At 36.3% G+C, this 19414-nt stretch overlaps 1 long non-coding RNA gene across 1 annotated transcript; it reads right to left on the bottom strand.

Moving 5' to 3' along the window:
• Window positions 1-349: 349 nt before the first annotated feature.
• LOC135406839 (uncharacterized) lies at window positions 350-16364 on the bottom strand. Its single transcript, XR_010426520.1, has 3 exons — window positions 15919-16364; window positions 11588-12757; window positions 350-10677 (listed from the first exon to the last, which is right to left on the bottom strand). It is a non-coding gene; the product is annotated as an uncharacterized LOC135406839 (long non-coding RNA).
• Between the last annotated feature and the right edge of the window lie 3050 nt (window positions 16365-19414).

Genomic DNA, 19414 nt, shown 5'->3' with positions numbered 1-19414 from the left:
GGGGGCTGTGAAAATTATTTTGTCTTGAGAGGCTTTGGGGAGCTCACTGGGTGCAGCACTTACCCAGATTCAGTAAAAAGGATGATGAAAAGAGAAGGGATTAAACGATAGGTAAAAGACCTTTTGGGTCAGATGCTCCAGCTTCTGCTTTCTTTCTTTAAGGAGTATCTGTAATCACACGATTTGACCTTCTCTGAACCGATGGTCTCGCAGTGTGCTCTTCAGGAATTTCCTAATGAGACTTATTTTACAATAGGTTTATTTTAAAAGGAAAATGTAGATTGTGCATACTTTAGGAAAGTTTATTTGAAATCTGTACAGATTTATTTCAGCTTACATTTATGCACATACTGTAAACATTAAGATGGGCAAATTTTTGTTTATACGATGTGAGTGGAAAGAATGTGTCGTAAATACTGGTGAGCCAAGCTTGTACAAATTGTTCAAACTGAAGACTTTTTGTAAAAGTGTCCTGAAAAATCTTCTGTGTGGTCTGCCAACTTAGTATAGGGAAGAATACCATATTGTTTAGGTAATCATCTATTTGTTTAGAAGAATATACACATAATCACAGCAAATCGTATGTTAGCAGTAGCATTTGAAAACATTTGAACAACATAATCTACAGGCATAATTCTGAAAAGCAGTTACACTTAAAAAATTAACATCACTTTGTACACAATCTGAACAGAAATATATTAAAGGAAGAATTTTCTTTCAGTAGTTTCTGAAATCTAGTATTGCAAGAATATTGTGAAAACTGGCAATCGAATAAAGTAGATTGAATATCCTTTCAAGCTATTTTCACTTGGACCAATATTTAATTAAAAGCAATAGTTTCCTTCCATTCTAATTATTTTCTTTTCCTGATTACCTGTAAAAATTAAATGAAAGCATTTGAAGAATTAAATAATTCTTATATTTTATATCGTTATTTAGATTTATGTTGCTTGATATTTAATCACTGCTATGCATGTGCTTGTCAAAACGTGAGAGATAATTAGGCCAAACATGTGTGACCTTTACTTGGAAACATTTGCAAACTACATCATGTTAATGCATGTATAATGTGAATTGAAAGAGAGGAAAATAAAATCAATTACTATGTTTTACAGAAAAGAAAATTCCCCTAGAGATCTGAAAAATAAGACCATTCATTATAGAAGGGAACTTTTAAAAAACTTATAACTTTGTATGAAATGTACCTTTAAAATCTATTACATGACTAGAAAAACAAAAAGTCATGTCAGAAAAACTCTAAAAAGCTGTAGCACCTATTTATATTTCAGGAAAATTTCCAAAGTATACAGGAAATAGAAATCTTGCTCAGAATCTTTTAGTTTATTGAGTTCTCTCTGCCTTGAAAATCATAGTAGAAATCTCTGGGGACTCCTATAAAGATGTATTACATCATAAAGCAAACTAAGGATAGTAACCCATGTTATTAAACTGTCAACATACATTATACTGCAATCTATCCATGATCCAACTCAACTTAAAGCCTCACTGTTGGCAAAAAGTTTAAAACATAAGACTACTCTCTAATCATCTAAAGCCCATGGTACTTCGGAAAAAATGTTGTAATAATCACTCCACTACTCCATTGCAGTATGTGTGAATTTCATTGGTTTAGTACTGCAAATGCTCTACCACTACAAGGAAAGATTCTGAAGGATTACCACTTAAAAGGTTTTATTAGTGATGCTGTAGATTTCTTATTTCACAGGATATTAATAAAGGTTTGTTATAACAGACATAATGAAAAATAAATCTTAAAACCCACTGCTTAAACATTGCATAATTTCCACATTAATATTTAACAACAAACTTGATAAAATTATGCTGCTTATAAAGTCTGCCTTCTCAACTAAAGAAAATAGGGTTATTGCTTTGAATGCCAAAAAGCTGGAGATTGGTGCTATTTGGCACCAATTGGCAAGGATTACGATAACTAAAAATTTCAAATCTGCTGATAACACATGTTGAGAAAAGAAATTCCAGCTGTATATATTAATCTAAATCATCATTGTTAGTTTTCATTACAGCATTACCAATGAATCTTGAGGTTTATTATAGATATTCTTCACCTCAAAGTTATTGTGGGAGATGCGGCATATAAGGGGTGTAAAGTTTTCTTTTTTTTTTTTTTCCAGGTGGTTTAGGAGAGATGACATGAGAAAAGAAAAAAAAAGAAACAGGAAAGCAACAGAGACTAGTTGATGGACTCAGGTAGGTCTTGAATTGATGGTCATAGATATTCCTATAGAAGATCATAGCAGTAAGATTATGTTAATGTATTAATAATGACTATATTTATCTCTGCATAACAAACAAATTGGGAAGCCTCTTGCAGAAAAGATGTCGTATAACATGGTACTGTGATCAAGAAAAAATGAGAATGTCAACCCTGTTGAAATAATTCCTCAGAGGTATTTTATTTAGCTGAAATATGTGTCTCTGAGTTAAAATATGAGAGATGGAAGTAATTAAACCAGTAGGTTGTTAGAGATTAGAAGTGGTCAAAAGCATGATTTAGGACAGGAATGTGGAAAATGGAAGGAACTTTTAAACTTATTGGCTCCCAATCTGCCCATAATCACAAGTGGTTAAATGTTTGTGGTAAAAATTCAAAAATTAAATAAATAAGTAAGAGAATTGACATTAACAGTCACCAGCTTTATTTGTCAGTATTAGTGGAGTAAAAAATGGAGTATTTGTAAAACCTTTTCAAAAGTCTAAACTGTACTGTCTCACTCATAACAGCAAACTATCATTCAAAATATATGACATAAATGATTATTTTTAAACCATCATTGTTCATTATAGCTACAATTAGATATAGTAATTCTTTTTGTATGGAAAATAATTTAAGACCACATTCTATTTTCTTGGACACAGTCCTGTCCAACAGTTACCAGAGCAGGAAGCTTTATTAGGAACATGTGAAAATAATTGAGGAACAAAATGCCTAATGTAAAATGTATTTACAGTTTTCCTGAGCTAGACTGTAGCTGTTGCTAATGAGAAATTGTGGTATACAACAAAATGCTGCCAAAGAAAGCATCCATACAGACCCTGTAGTGTGCATCTGAAGATTAACATTTCCTGAATATATAAATATTTGGACTGAGTTGCAGTTTGGCACATTCTTTTCTGGGATCCTTCAGACTTATGCCCAGGAAGTGACGACTACTTTTTCCTCTACGACCTGTGGGGTAATGAAAGAAACATCTAGTTTCTAGAAGCAGTAAAAATAAGTAACACCTTCCAGCTTCCTTACTTTCCTACATCCAGGGGCCCTTAATACTTTGAGAGTCTGATGAGCATCCTTGCAAACACCTCTTTTGTGCTTTAATACCTCATTAGTGTTTTAATGATTGATACTTATAATTTAATCAAAATAGGATAGCAACTGTGCTACTTCTCTGTGCTTATGTATTCTTTAGCTGAGTACTTCATCTTTTCACGTTGTGCCTGGTGGAAGATCTTACTCTGTTTGGGAACATGGATGTGCAGTTTCTGTTTGGAAATAAGAATGTAAAAGTTAGCTAATGAACAGGAACTCCATAGCCCTTTCACCAGGCTCCTGTATTGCTGACTGGCTCATCTATAGGACAGCTGACAGCATAGCCTTTAATACCTTGCTGTGAAGTGTCACCATTTTTTAGGGAAAGTTCCTCACTTCTGGCATTTAGACCTCCTGGTATTTATTCCATACAATGATTCTGCAATGAGCAGAGGGATATATGGTGTCCAGGAGTCCTGCATTGAGGGGTTGCACAGAAAGAGATTTTCCTTTTTTCTTCAGGATGAAGTTGAATGTGAAGGAATGAGTCTCCCCAGAAAAGAGTGCAACCCTAACAAAATGTAAAGCAAAAAGCAAAGCAAAAAACCATAAAACAAAATACATTACTTTATATTTTGGCAATAATTTATATGTCTCCTCTTGTTACCGAATTATGTCTTCCGGCCCTTGGAGAGGTTAGTGGTTGCCTCTGGCTGAAGTGACAACCCCAACACGTTTATAGGCTTGTCTGCTCTTCTATTTTCTGATTGAAAGGCAGATTTGCAGAGAAACTCATTTTCCACAGGGAAGAAGACTTCACTGCATGCAGATGCCCTTGTTGCTGTGAGTATCATCTAGGGTGGAGCTAAGGAAAATTCATCTAGTTTTCTGCAGTTGTGCAGAAGTTCACTAAAGAGTGGTGTTGATTCATGATGACCCTCCTGTTCTACAGGCATCTGGCCAAAAGTGAAAGTTTGCTGATCATCTGAGGAAAAGGTTAATCCTTAGAAAAGCTGAAACTGCTGAATTTGAAAGAATGAAATGGAAGAAGTATTAAATCAACTATTAAAACAGTCAGGACATTGACTTCTATTTGCTACTGCAGTATTTAGAGCTGTTTTATGACTTCTGGACACAGAAAGACTGTCCATGGTGTTCTTACCCTGTCCCTAGGGTGTTGTTGCATCACACACAAAGAAATATTAAATCATACCTCTCATTCTTTGACCATGATTGAATAAAAACTATTACAGCAAACAACAAAGTGGTTTTTAAAAGCTAAGGAAAAGGAGACTTTCAGATTTCAGGTTAGTTTTCACAGTAGTCAGGCTACTTTCATTTAGACTCCTATATTCCTCTGTTATAGAAAATGAGGTGTATGTAATTTTTATCAAAACTTTAATTTTCCTATTCCAATGTGACAGCAAAATTTTACTTTGCAAAAATGTGAAAGTCTGTTCCTAATACCTTGATTTCATTTCCTCTGTACTGTAGGAATCATTTATATCACAGATATTTCTGGAGATGTTGTTGTAACTAGCTATACACTAACAATGAGGAAAATAAGAGCATTCATGTGCTGGAATTATTTCCAACCGTTGGGCTACAAATCCACATTTCTGTTGAAATGAACAGTGGTCAAAAGACCCTGAGATGCTCCTTTTTAAAAGGAGATGTTTGTTGAGTTACTCCTTGAAAAATTATCAGCCGTGATGAATCTAGCAATACAACAGTGATGAGCTACTAAATGTTTTGTACTTAATTTAGCACACAATTTAGCAGGAGACACTATCTCCCAGCTCCTCCATTCTTATGCTCCATTCACAAAGGCAAGACAGGTCATTCCAATACATTTGTTCAGCACTTAGTAATGGGAATCGAATCCTAGCAGTAGTACTTTAATGTGACTATTAAATAACTGTGTCAATAGCATTAGTGTAAGCATTAATGAATACAGTAGCAGATAGGTAAACAGTGAGCATCTACAGACTCTGTAGAAGCCAGGACTATATAACAAGCACATGGCTACTAATTTAATTTTATTTTTTGAGTAAACGCAATACTTTGCAAAATGAACTTTTCATCTTTCGGCATTCAACCAGTCGTCAGAAATCAATTTGAGCAAAATGTTGTGCCCATCATGAACACATAATCCCACAGAATTTGTACTGTTCTTTGTCAATTAATTAAACCAAAAGCCATCTGTGGTACTTAACTTGGTATTGTTCAGTTCTGTGGGAGACTAGCACTGAGATGTAAAATTAGTGTGGGAGGTATTTCCCACACTTGTCTACTCAGCTCATGAAGGACAAAAAGAGCCTTGCATCTGTGAATGTGCTATTTTATGCTTCTAAGCTAATTTTTCCAAGACCTATGTTAACTGTGGCGTGTTTATTTACCCACAGAAATCAGATGGGAATGACTAGTTGTGTGGACATTTCCACTTGGAATTCCTCTGCTCAACTCTCTTCTGTACAGAATTTCTCAGGTGCTCGACCATATCCATTTGTCAGTATAGCATTATGGCTGTTCACAAGTTGTTCATAGCTTTTAATCAGGGCATGGATGCCAAATGAGCAAGGATTTAAATGCCCAGCCTCAGGCAAGACAAAACTGCTGATTTTCTTGCAAGAATGTCTTGCCTCAATCATAATTTTGCCCTGATTTGCCATCTCTGCTCTATCCACTTACTCGTATCTCATGTGTTCCCCTTCCTGTCCTGTTAATTTGAGTGAAGCTATGCAGGCATCCAAGTCTGCTATTAAAATGGCTGTTTGGCAGTTGTGGGAGAACCGCTGGGTCTGCTTTTCGGTTTTTAACTCCAGGCATTTTGGAAAAGACAGTGTTCAGTGATGTCTCATTTACTGGAGAATAGTTCCCTGTTCTACACAGCAAAACCTGAGAGAATTTCAGAAGTCTAAGGTGGCTTTCAGAAATGCCAATCAGGGAGGAAGAAGCAATGCTGGAAGCATCCACATCAGATATATCCCTTGATGTCTCCATATGGCATAAGCCTCTCTTTTTTGTCAGGCTCTTTCCTCCCTTCACCACTGCTTCTCGTTTACTGCATGGACTCATGACAATTATAAGCAAGTGTGAAGTTCAAAACAAATGCTTACCTAATACAATAAGCCAAAAGTAGCTTTTGTTATAGAAAGTTTTGAAAATTAACAAAAAAACAATTAACAAAATCAGCAGCTGTTCACATGCAGTTTGTGACTGGAAAAAAGAGCAAGAACGAGCAGTTAATTCACTGAGGCTGGGTACAGATATGCTTAGCTCACTAGGTTTTGCTTAAGCTGAAAATTTTCAAATGTGTTTCCATCATTGTGTAGTATGGGTACTTTGCAGATACCAAACAATTCCCTTTTTGCTCCATCAGCTCAGGTGTAAATTGTTCCTTCCCAGTGGTATGAGTAGTTCACTTTCTGCCAGTGCTTGTTGTAGGCATTGCTACAGAGCTGTGTAACAATCTGGGACACTTCTGCGTTCCTGGCACTGCTTTTAAGCCCAACAAAGTCTATATTCTGAAGTTAAAGTCTGTGAGTCAAAGCTAAGTGAATTGTAGGTTAATAATAAAAATATTATGAGTAAGGGGTAATCTGATCCTTGAGAGAGTTTTCAAGATCTGGCTCAGTGGAATAGCACAGAATGTAAAAACTTCTACTACTTAAGGCACACTGTATTTTTTCTCTAGGTTCTAATTCTCTGGGTACTAACACAGTAAAAATTCAGTCAAATGGAGTCTGGTTACTTGATGATGATGCAGCTGACTGTGGGTTCAAGTGAATTTAAAGTCCATCAGTGAAAGGGACTATCTCAGCCTGACAATGGAAAAAATGAAACACAATATGATGTGGCAGCAAACAGGTGAGGAGAGACTGTCTGATGTACAAGGAAAGCTGTGCTAGTTGAAGAAATTATACTGAATATCTTAGAAATCTTTGTTTTAAATCTAGAGGGCACATGAACTTAGAGAGGAAAATGAAGTGGAGAAAGAGAAAGCCTCTTTATTTTGTTTTGTACATGTTTCCTGTGCCATTAGAAGAGTATTTGTTTCTAAAGTATTATATAATCTGTGTTTTGCTTGCTCTTGGTACTGCTCATCTTGTACATCAGAATTCCCTGTAATATAGAAATTTGAGAAGCACAGTTTGTTCCATCTTCATCCTGCTTTGTTGCATCTGTGTCCTCTGTTCTGTTTATTTTTCATTCTGTACAATTTAAACTTGACTTTTTCCACTTCAACTTTTTTTCTCTGTGGCATTATATTCAAAATGTATTTCAGACTTTCTATCTAGAAATATATTCAAAAGTGTTAGTGTGTTTCTGCTTCTGTAGGGAGCAATATTAAAGTTCCCATATGTTTCAGTGGTGCTGGATCAAACCTGATGTTACTAACTTCAAAGATAATGAAGACATTATAATGAGCATTTGTATTTGAAGTGCAACACATGTTACATACAGTATGGACATTTCTGTAGCAATCAATTTACACTTAAGAGGCCATATTTAAGTCTGTGACTAGATGCTAATCACCAAAAATATAATTTTTTAAGTCATTAATTGAGCTGAAAAGCTATAAAGCACCTTACAATAATTAGGTTTTTTGTTCTGGTTCCCCCTCCCCCCCATCTTCAATGCATGTGCCAAATAGTTTATAAGCAGAAAAAACCTCCAAATTTTAGGACCTTAAATCAGCATCCATTGAAATTGATTCCAGTTTTTCAGAGACTATTTTAGGGATTTACTGTATCTCTTCCATTAATGAACTGTCATTCTCCTGTTGGGGATGAAAAAAAAAGGAAAAATAAATCAGGTTTCTTATAATGAAAAATTTGTTCAAGAACAAGTATTCTTTCCAGTTTCCAGGTTGTTCATCATGAACTAACTATCCAATGCTACTCCCCAAACTGTTCATACTGCAGCTGAAATAATCGAAGGTGCTGGCACATGAACAAGAGTGTTGGTTTTTATAACATTTAAAACAAAAGATAAAATCACTGTCAAATGAGCAGGGACAAGAGTGTTAAGGAAAGATATTTTGTATCAAACTGAAACATGATATGACAAGCAATAATGCAGCAACTATACTGAAATGACTAGATGATATCCCCAAAAATTTGAAACAATTAAAAAAAAATGTGAACATAGAATAAAACATAATAGCAAACAGCTATAAAGGCACTGTGCTGTTATTCAAAGAACTCTCCAGTAATCACTGTAGAGAAATGTTAATACATAGATTGTTAATATTTCTTCCTTTATTTTATCCTTTTTTAATCTTTGTTTACTGGATTATCTGAATGTTAGCTATTAAGTTATTCAAAGGCAACTGAAGTTAAAATTTCATCTCAGAGTTGTATATTTCAAGACTGGCATCTGACAGTACTTTAAACAAAGATTGGTATCTGGTAGCTCACGTTTTTGGGGGGTGGAGATTAGGTCTTAAGCACTAGCACAGTTCAAAAAGAATGTATAAGTCTCCATGTCTTTATGGCTTGGGTTTGTTTTTTTTAAAGGGTATTTCTGACTAGCTAAGAAAAATGTTTAGATTGAGGATTTTTTAACAGTGCTAAACTTGAAGTTATTTTTGAAATGTGTCTACTAATATATATGCATGCCAAACAGTGCCAAATATAGCTACAGCATATATGTAAGTTTTGCATTATGAAACAGCACAGATGTGCCACAGAGAAAATATAAGGTATTAATATCATCCTAGATGATTGTAACTGATGTGCATACAACTCTGGAAAAGCTGATACTTAACAGCTGTGCCACTGCTGAGAGTAAGGACAATTGTCAGGTCTGAGGCTTCCCTGGTGTGGAAAGGTGGGTGGTATAGCAGAGGGCGAAAGTTTTGTCATGGTAGTCTCTGGATGCAGCTTTAAGATGTCCTAACTGTTTCCTGAATGTTACACATAGTTCTTAGCAACATGAATTGTACAATTGTCCAAAATACTGCTTTTAGAAAAAAGAGAAAAAAGCTCTGTGCTGACGGCAGCCATCAACTAAAAAACAAATGGTGAGCCTGTGTGTGGGGAAGAAGCAGGAAGGCTTCCATGGGGGGAGCAGGAATTGTATAGTTCTTTTCCAAAAATCGTTGCTTAAAAAATTTCATATAAAACAAAATTAGAAAGTAGTTTGCAATTCTATGACACTACAGTAATAATAAAATATATGCTAATGAAAAACCTTTGAGGAAAATACTGTTTTCTGTGGCTGTGGGTAGTGCTATAGTTAGTTGTTCGGTATTATTGGTTTTGTTTCCTCCTCTTCCTTTACCATATCCCATCACAGTTTGCCAAGAGCTGCAACAATGGCAATCTTATTTGGAGTGGGTTTTATCCAGTCATACTGTGAGACAGTTTTATCACAGACGGAACCTGTGCCTTTTCTTGGCAGCCAGTATTTTCTTGAATTACACTTCTCACATGTACTTGGACTTGAATAGCACAGAGTCCTCTCATCAGAAATGGTTTTACACCCAGGTGAGCTGTTGTTTCTGCCAGCAGCCAGAAAGCCAGTACAAACAAGTTGGGAGTGGGGAGGGCAGGCGATGTTTGCTTGTTGCGAGGGAGGAAGGGTAAGTGAACTGTTGCTAGGCCTGAATGACAGATCCTCTGCTTTTCTAAGTGACCAGAGTAATTATTTTTGGCAAATCTATGCAGAGCTCTGTGGGCTGTCATTGGCCTACAAAGGAAGAAATGGGTCTATAAATATACAAAATGTATTTGATTTATAAAACTGGAGCTGTTGCAAGAGTGAGTTACCTGACACATGTATGCTTTTCTTTGCTTATCTGTTTGTTGTTTGTTTTTTTTTTTTCTGGCTTTCTGAATTGGTTACTTTGGTGTGAGTGAGGTTCACATCCTCCTCTGAGGTCTTCTCCAGCTGCTGTCTAGGCATGTCATCCATGCCACATTTTTTGGCTCTTCCAGTCAGGATGCTGGAAAACCAATGAGCCAGTGCTGCTCTTGGATAAGCTGCAATGGCAGCAGGTGCTAACAATGTGAATTGGTAACAGCCACTTAAAAACCCAGTGCCCTTGCCAGCTTTCTCCCAAGCAGAATTGTGCTGTGCTTGCTGTTGGCTGCAAGGAGTTCGTCCAATCAACACTGAAATGAAAGACGGAGATAAATAGTTCCAACATTTACTGATAGTGTCTGAGCTGCATGAGGAAGCACAAAAATACACTCCCATATTTTTTTGATAGTGTTTTCTCCAGCCATTAAAACCTGATTTGGATCCTGAAGATGGGGACTTTTCTTGCTTGGTAATCCTGTTGAAGAATCTGCTTAGCATGTCCTTTAAAACTATGCCAAAGACATAGGTTTTTGTTCTCAGTCTCCAGAAAGTAGGTGATATTTTTTAGGTTGAGGAGAATTCTGAAAAAAAAACCAAACAACTATAATCTCGTTCATAATGACGTAGGTTTTTTTCATCAGAAGGAATACAAGGCATAATGTAAATGTAATGTGTGTACTCACTGTCTTAGGGTCAAATCTAAACCTATGACTTCCACTTATTATGAAACCTTAAAAACAACCCTAAATATTGCCTAGTTTTGATTTTATCACACATTTGAACCTTGGCTGACCCAGGTTCAGGGAAAGGGTGATGTGGTGACTGAATTTTTTTTCCCCCACACCTTTCTTTTCTTCGTAAAGCTTTTAGAGAAACCTGGGAGTGATTTTGAAGTTTAATATTCTGAAATTCCGTCATTCTGCTTTCCTTTGTGGGGATATTTTTTAACGCTTCATTTGAAATTGAAAATCAAACCAAACCTCAGGCAACAAATTCCCAAATATTAAAAGTAGAAAGAGGGTTTGTGTAAACATCTGTCAAGCAAAACAGATAATTTTGTTCAGCCTGTGCTCTTGCATTGCCTTGTGGGGTGCTATTCTCACATGCTCCATCCCCATCTTGCCCATTAAAGCAGCACATTGGCACTGCTGATCCCAAGTCCTGAAGAAAAAAATGCCAATGCAACCTGGATCATCTTGCAAGAGAATGGGTCAGGGGACTGAGATGAAATAATGAGGCCAGGAATGGCCAGGTCACCACCAGAGTGACTGGGAGATGTGCTGCTACAGGACATCAGCCTTGTGCCATTTATCACATGGTATGATCCTTGCAGAGAGGATGGCAGAAGGTGGGAGAGAGGCTTCTTTTTCTTGGTTGAAGTTAGTGCTTGGTTGTTTATGTCGTGCTGTTTGCAGTTTCCCTTGCTAAGGGAAGGAAATCGATCCCAAGTATCTTAAATAAAGACAGAAAGATGCAACTTGCTGTAATTACCTTTGAAGTATGTATTTTTTTCCTGCTGCATATTGTTGCTGGTACAGCTCTGGCTAAAATAGTTGCCTGAAGCATTGGCACTTCTTTTTCATCTGCTGCTTTGTTCTCAGGGGGCTTTCTGTAGTTGGCAGCCTTAGTGGAAGAAGAACAAATAGCTCTGGCAGCTTTCGTAGCAAGGTAGGATGTCATTTAAATAAAATGATGCACATGTATGGTGTATTTCAGCCTCCTTGCTGAGAGGGCATAACAAACAATTAAAGAGCAGTTTCCTCTGGGGATGAATGGCTTTTAGGGAACTATTTCAGTTATATGTGAACTATTTATGTATTACTAAGGACAAGTGAACTTGTAAAGTGAAACAGCTCAGAAAAGCCTCTGACAACAATACAGTGTGTAATCACAGGGGAGCTTGTCTGTGTTTGCTGATGAGGGGGAGAAGGTTTAGTGGATTGCAGTCAATAAAATGTGTTAAAACAACTAGAAGAGCCATAGCTCCTAGTTAAACAGCAGAACATGAACTGATAAATGAGAGTAAAATAATCTGTTTAATTTTAGCTTGAAGATGGGAGCTAGATTATATCCAGTTTACTGCTCGGCATGCTGCTGTCCTAATGGAATATGTGCATATGGAATATGATGCCTTCAGTGTGTACACACTGAGGGCATCAAAGACAAAGTCCAGTATTAGATGGAATTATATAGAAACATCCCAGAGTAAAGGAGTGCATCTCTGATTTACTGAGAAAGGGATTAAAATGAGGAATAGAGGAACAAAATGGAACTGGCAAAATTGACAGCAAACTACTGTAATTGGCACTCATCATCTCATAGAGAAGAAGCAAATTTTCCCTGGGTGACTCCAGGAGCTGCAATGTAGTGTTGGATCATGGGCTTGTATGTATTGCAGAGGAAAGGCAATTGAGGTTTTATGCTTACAACAGCTGATGGCTCCTAATGTGGTGACTGCAAGAACTGCTCAGTGGTATAGCTACTGAATTAACAAACAGCAGGAGGCCTCTAAAGAAATTTTAACATCTTTTGGTAAAGAGCTCTGGTATGTGTTGGTATCAAAGATGTGCAGAAAAATTGAAGTAGAGGTCCCCAGAAAAAAACTTTTTGAAAAATACAAATCCCGCAAAAGCTTTTCTGAAGTACTCTTTGAAGTTGCATCTGTGGGAACAACAGAAGAAAGGGACATTTAGTCCAGACTCAAACTGTAGATGAAAGGAAAATGAAAACTGCTTTGGCATTTTTAAGGGATGAGTAATATTAAGACGCATGACCCTGTATAATAGGAAAACTGCTGTTTCAATGATTGTGGAATTGAAGACTGGAATTTGAAACAGATAAATGGAAACACTTTTTTATACAGAGCTTAATGCAATATAGTGCATTAACTTGTGTAATTCTTTAATATAGGAAGGGCTCCATGGGACCCTGCGAGAAACACATTGTGTGAACAAATATATATCCAGTGGCATGAGTATTTTCATAGGAAGTGATATAATTTCTTGTAATTTAGGGCACAAAACTACTATTTTGTGAAAATAGTAGAGGAAGAAACTTCCCTGACAGGCATTTTATTCCACAGTATTATTCCACAGTATTATGCATTATACAATTCTCTGGGTCTTTACTGAATGCTTTAGTTCACAGTCAATTTCAAACCTCTGGGTTAGGTTACACCGCCAAGCAACTTCTCTTTGTAGAACCTAAGAAAGAAATTCGCGGTTGCTTGAAATTCACCTAAGTTGCACAGCTTTCTCTGAGAAACATAACTTGTCTGACCAATTAGCTTACCATTTTCTGCTTTCTCATTTTTTGATAACTAAAAAAGATTCTTTAAAAAATTTCACAATTTTCATGTTTGCAGCTTGATATGCAAACATTGTATGTTAAATCATTGCTTTGCATTTTATAAACATTGAATCACTAAGTATTGCCATAGATACAGAATTTATTGCTGATATATGATAATTAATTATGACACTATTTTGGCATTAGTGTTTAATACCATCTGCCTGTCTGAAATCTGGTTGTTCATGGGACTTATCATCCAGTATTTCATTCTTACAGTTTTAATATAGAAAGGAACACAACTCACAAATTATAAACACAAATATGTGTACTCTCAGATCTGACTTTAAAGTCTAATGCTTTCATCTACCAGAGAGCACTGTAGTCTTGCTACTGTTGCCCTTTCACTGAACTCTTAGAGAGGTTTTATTTTATAGAAAGCTACTTGGCATTACTTGCTTCAATGTGCTCTTATTTGCTTTCTTCTGATCAGTGCACTCTATGACTTGCAGCACTTTGAAGTAACAGCATTTCAGCTCTTTCACGATTAATGTTAACTTCTCATTGTTTCCAGTTGCGTTAGCAAGCACAGTCTTCTGTTGACTTCTCTGCTGTATGTAATTTTTGAATTTTTCCACTGGCGAAAAACCAATCTGAACTGCCTCCTGCAAAATATCTGAAAGACCTTTTTTTTGTATGTTATATTTTATATGTTTACATTGTACATATGCAAAGATGCCTGCACAGTGATCTTCCCTTATGTCTAGTCTGAATTCTTATGAAGCTTTTGTTTTGAGACTGTTTTCCAGACAGGCTCCTTCTGTTATTGATAGAAGAGACTGAGAAATGCTATCCTAAACAAGTACAAGGTACATTTTTTGACTGAAACACTAGAAGCTTTTAAAATCTCTAATGGGATTACACTTAATCACCTGTATGAACAACCTGGAAATGCACAACTTTATTCCTATGTTATTCTCAAGGTTGATCTGATAAATTTTTATTCATGAAATTAAAGGATGTTTAATGTTTAATAGAAATTACTGTGTACAAAAGGAAGGCTGATTTTGAACATAATTTCATATTCATAATAGAGGCACATAAAAATATTCTTATATAACCTCTATAAGTATTTTTATACAGACATTTTGGTTTGTTTTCATTCTTGGGAAAACTTAAAAAAGTCTTCTCCAAAAAAAGGTAAACCGTTACTGTGTCACTTTAAAATCTTTTTCACAGATTTGGAGTGAAAGAGATTTTTAATTTTAGAAGCAAAGTTAGATTTCTGAACATGCCCTTGTATAGCAATTAACAATTATTGAAGAATTTTGATTTAACATGCTATATCTTGAAGCGCTCATATTACAATGCGCAAACTCACAAGTCATGATCCGATTACTTCCAAACTGAAAAGCTTATAAAAAATGTGAAGTACTCTAATAATTTTAAATTACTCTATATTGCACATTTTCAGGTCTCTGATCACCTCCAAATTCAAGTGCTTATAAAACTGCTCCAATAATTTTAAATTGCTATGTGCACAGTGATTTAAAATTGTTAAAGTGCTTCAAAGTTTTTTAATAAGCACTTTAATTTAGAAGTGAGTTGAGCAATACTCCAGTATACCTTCAAGAGATTATTAAACTGATGTAAAAATTTACCATCTGGAAAGAAAATTAAACTGTTTCTTTAAAAAAAGTAAAATGAAGTGGGAGGACGAAGAGAGAGGGCAGAGGAGAAGGTGCAAGAGGTAGCAATGTGTAAGCAGTGAAGAATAAAAGGATGGGAAGCAGAAAAAATATAAACCAAGTAACAGGTTTATTTGTTGTATGAAATGTAGGCATTCAAAACTTAGGGCAGCTGCCTAAATGTGGCCAGGAGGCTCCCCTTAAAGTTATGACAGCACCACTTAGAAGGTTAAATCAAGACGATAATGAGGGGGAAAAGGATCCTTATAGTTTAGGAGAGCACAGTTGACAGACACAACATCAGCTATTCAATATCTAGATGTCACTAGGCTTCTATATAGATGCACATTTTTTTCCTTAATGTTTCTTAAGCTGTAAAGTTGTGTAGCACTCTTAAATTGTAATTATTTGAGTGCAATAAACAACTGATTTATTAACTGATTTTTGCTCTAGGAAGAGCATTTCTGCCTAATAAAACTCACTTTCCATAATGATGTTTCTTTTGTTCTATCCCAGCCTATCATTTTACCAGATTTTTCTACTAGAAATTTGGAATAAAGATACAAACTCATTAAACACAGCAAATTAAAAATGCAATTTCCTAATGAAACTTGTACTTCAGATATTTCCTCAGTTGATGTAACACCTTTTGGTTTTAATCATTTGACTTAAATATTGACATATTAATGATATGCATAACAGGAACATACCTCTCTATAAAAAAGCAAGAGAGGCAAAATATCAGACCATCTACCTGTAAACAACAAAACCAATCATACAGCTATCAGTGTCATATGAAATACTCATTAGGTAGGAGCACGGATACGATAGCCTTAGCCAAATTACCTTTTATGAATATGTATTTTTCCTGGATATATCCTTGTAACCGATCCTCAGAGCCTGGTCCAGGCTTTTGACAAGTACAGCTTCTGTTGAGATTTTTGAAACACAAGGAAAAAATATCCAGTTTTCTTCCTGAGAGATGTCCAAGCAGATAGTGGGCTCATTGGCTGCAGTGATCCAGGAGGAGCTGGCACAGAGAGGACAAGGACTGTGTTGGCAGCTGGGGCTTAGAAGGCAGAAAACGATGAGACAAGCTGCTATATCTCACTCTATTCTCATTTTCTTTTTGCTACAGGAAGGACAGTGCTTTGTTTGGTGGGAGTGCACACTGTGTTTTCAGTACTTGCTTTGACCTTTAATCAATATCGATTGATTCTGTGACGACCTGAAATCTCTGACCTCTGGCTGGCTTCGCAAAAGTAAAATTAAAAGATGCTAATATTTTTCAGTTGCTGAAAACACCAGAAACACATCAGGGACAAAATCAAACAATGTTTTAAAGCCCATGTGATAACTTCAGCATTATTTGAGGTGGATGCTAAATGTATTTCAAACTCAGGATACAGAAGTGGGACCAGGTATCACTTTGGAAAACTCCAAGCTCTTTCATAAACAACAAACAACTGCATAGCTCACAAGTGTCAGAGACCATCAAACTACCTTCATAGGCTGATTTAAAATTGGTCTAGAGAAAAATTTGAAATCAGGCTCCGTCTCCTTTATTTTAGAGTGGGCCTGTCTTTAGTTCTTGGAAGCACAGAATCATATTGACTGTTCTTTTTTCTACGGGAAACAATTCTTTGAGAACAAAAAAAAATCTTTATGGCTGTGAAATAAAGAGCACTGCAAAAACTATCTCACTGATTAGTCATACATTTGGCCTTTAAAGAACTGAACAAAAAGATCAATACCCTGATTTCCTTTTCATCTGCCTGGACCATGAAGCACAGACCTCTGGCTTTGTTTGTTGTGTAATGAAGGAGGTAAGGCAGTGCTAGCAGAAAGAAAAGATTATCTCCCTCTGGTAAATATATTGATGTTACAGACAGAGGGAGAGGACAGCACAGAGAGTGATGAGAAATTTGACTGCTTTTCTTCACTTCCTTCCTTTTCAGCTTAGTGTTGCTACATCCCAGTGAATTAGCTGCTACAAAGAGGAGGAACTGTTTAGAGATTGGCAATGAAGAGCATTTACAATTAGCTGAATTGATTAACCTTTAGAAATGCTGTTACTTTTGGTGGTTTTTCCTCCACACCAGTGGAACAATATACCTTATTGATTAAACATATTCCTTTATAGTAATCTGACTTTTCTATGGCTTCCCCAGTCATAAAAGGTGCCTCTGTAATAGCTGCTGCATGTTCTTGTGAGGGCTTGACACTGGAGATTGATTGGCATTGGGCTGGAAACTGGAGACTGATGAAAGCACTAGAACAGGCTGCCCAGGGAAGTGGTGGAGTCACCATTCCTGGAATTATTTAAAATATGGACTGGATGGGGTGCTAAGGGACATGGGTTTGTGGCGGTCTTGGACATGCACAGTTAACAGTTAGACTCGATCTTAGAGGTCTTTTCCAACTCAAATGATCCTATTATTCTACAATTCTGTGATTATGTAAATAACTCTCCATGTCTTGAGTGTCAGGAGTTACACTGCAAAAGCAGGAGAATCCAATTTGCGTTCCAGCTGCTCCCCTAAAGTGATCGCAGTGCGGAAACAAAGGGAGTTATCCTCTTTATCATATGTCACCTACTCTGCATGAGACACATGAGACATGTTTTCTTGTCTAGCTGGGAAGAGTCAACAGCTAAACATAAGTAAATAAGGGACATTATTTGCAACAACATTTATGGCTTTGGTTATGGTATTTTATTTTGCATACATCATGTGCAAATTTGGCAATGGCAAGATTCTGCTTTTCAGTGACGTGTTTTTTAATCTCTTTGAAAGCTGATTTTGGTGATGGTGTGATTGGCAGTGAATTGGCCTTGCTAAGAGAAGGCGCTCTGAGAGATCAAGAACTCTTGGAAGATGTGTGATGCTAAGTGGGTTCCTTTCTAGCCTAGAAATGTATGAAGTTTCAGGAGGATGTGTTCAAAATATCACTTGATGTTTCACTCTTACTTTTGGAGAAGGCGTATATGTGATTTTTGTGATTATGAAAGCTGATGACAGCACAGACTGTTTCAATAAAAATTCATCACATTTTGCCTTGTGTTAATGTCCACTGTACCTGGGAAACTCTCCACTTTAAGAAGGGTTGAGTAGAAATTTAATTTCCCTGCCAGCTCAAGCTGAGACTTCTTCTGTACAGTCTTTGATGTATTATGAAACATGCTGAATTACACATGTTGTTCTACTATTTGCTTTTCAGCTCAGCAGGGACTGAACAGAGAACGCCAAACTCATTTCACTGAGGGGTGTAGGTGAGTTCAATGAAATATCCTTCAATATGTAAAAAAGGCACCAGGCTTCATTCATGTACAAGAATCATTAAGACTTAGAGTTTTAGCAACACTCTTCCAGATTTTCAACCAAAAAAAATAACTTGCCAGTAAAACTGAGAACACACAGAACATTAAGAGGCTTAAATGAGGCGTTCTTTTAAATGTAGATAAACTGGTTTGAAGAGATCTATTATCTAGCAAATGTTAACAGAGAAGATGTAAATAGTACACATATACATGCTGTTTGTATATTGAGACATATGGTAGCTTGTGCGTGTATTATATTAAATGTATATCATCAAGTATTTAATGGTTAATATAAGGCAACTGATGTCGTTCTATGAATCAGAGGGACAATGGTGGCACTCAGCCATTTCTTTCCTGAATAGCTGCTGTGTTTTCTAAAAATAAAAAATCAGGGAGCTGCTGTAGCAAAGTCTGTAGCATTCACAGCATGACAAAAAAATTAGAAAACAGCAGATGCAGCACAAATTAAGATGTATTTAGCACAGCAGCCCATCAGATGTGTGAAAGTCTTTTGTATATCAGCTTTGCAAGGTTGATGTATTGCACTTTAGACAGCTGATAATGAACCCTTCTAGCAATTAGAGATGGAAATACTGAGGATTTGAAATTGTGCTGTTCCCAGTGGGGGCAGGGAGGAAGCGGGAAAACCCAAAACCCCTAGTGAGAAATTTCCTGCTTTGTGTGTGTGCACTGAGCAAAACAAAGCAAATGTTTCAGTCTATGCACGTGTACATTTTTAATTTCTCACATTTTTTTTTACGTTTAATGCTCGTGTAATTATTATTTCATTTTATGTGTATTTAAAAAATATATTTCATTGTTGATGTTATGGCAGTTTTATGTCTGGTACAATGTCTCTTGCTTTATGTGGTGCTTTATTTAGTCATCTGATGGGAGGACAGTAATTTCAGTAATCTAGTCTTCAGACAGCAATAACCCTTTTAATGGTTTAAGTAGTTTACATCTTTACAGTTTTATTGCATTTCGCTTTTTTCTCTAATGTTTCTGTTACACGTCCCTTTC

The sequence above is a fragment of the Pseudopipra pipra genome, chromosome Z (genome assembly GCF_036250125.1).
Source record: "Pseudopipra pipra isolate bDixPip1 chromosome Z, bDixPip1.hap1, whole genome shotgun sequence".
Lineage (NCBI taxonomy): Eukaryota > Metazoa > Chordata > Aves > Passeriformes > Pipridae > Pseudopipra > Pseudopipra pipra.
This window is presented reverse-complemented; position numbering and strand designations above follow the sequence as displayed.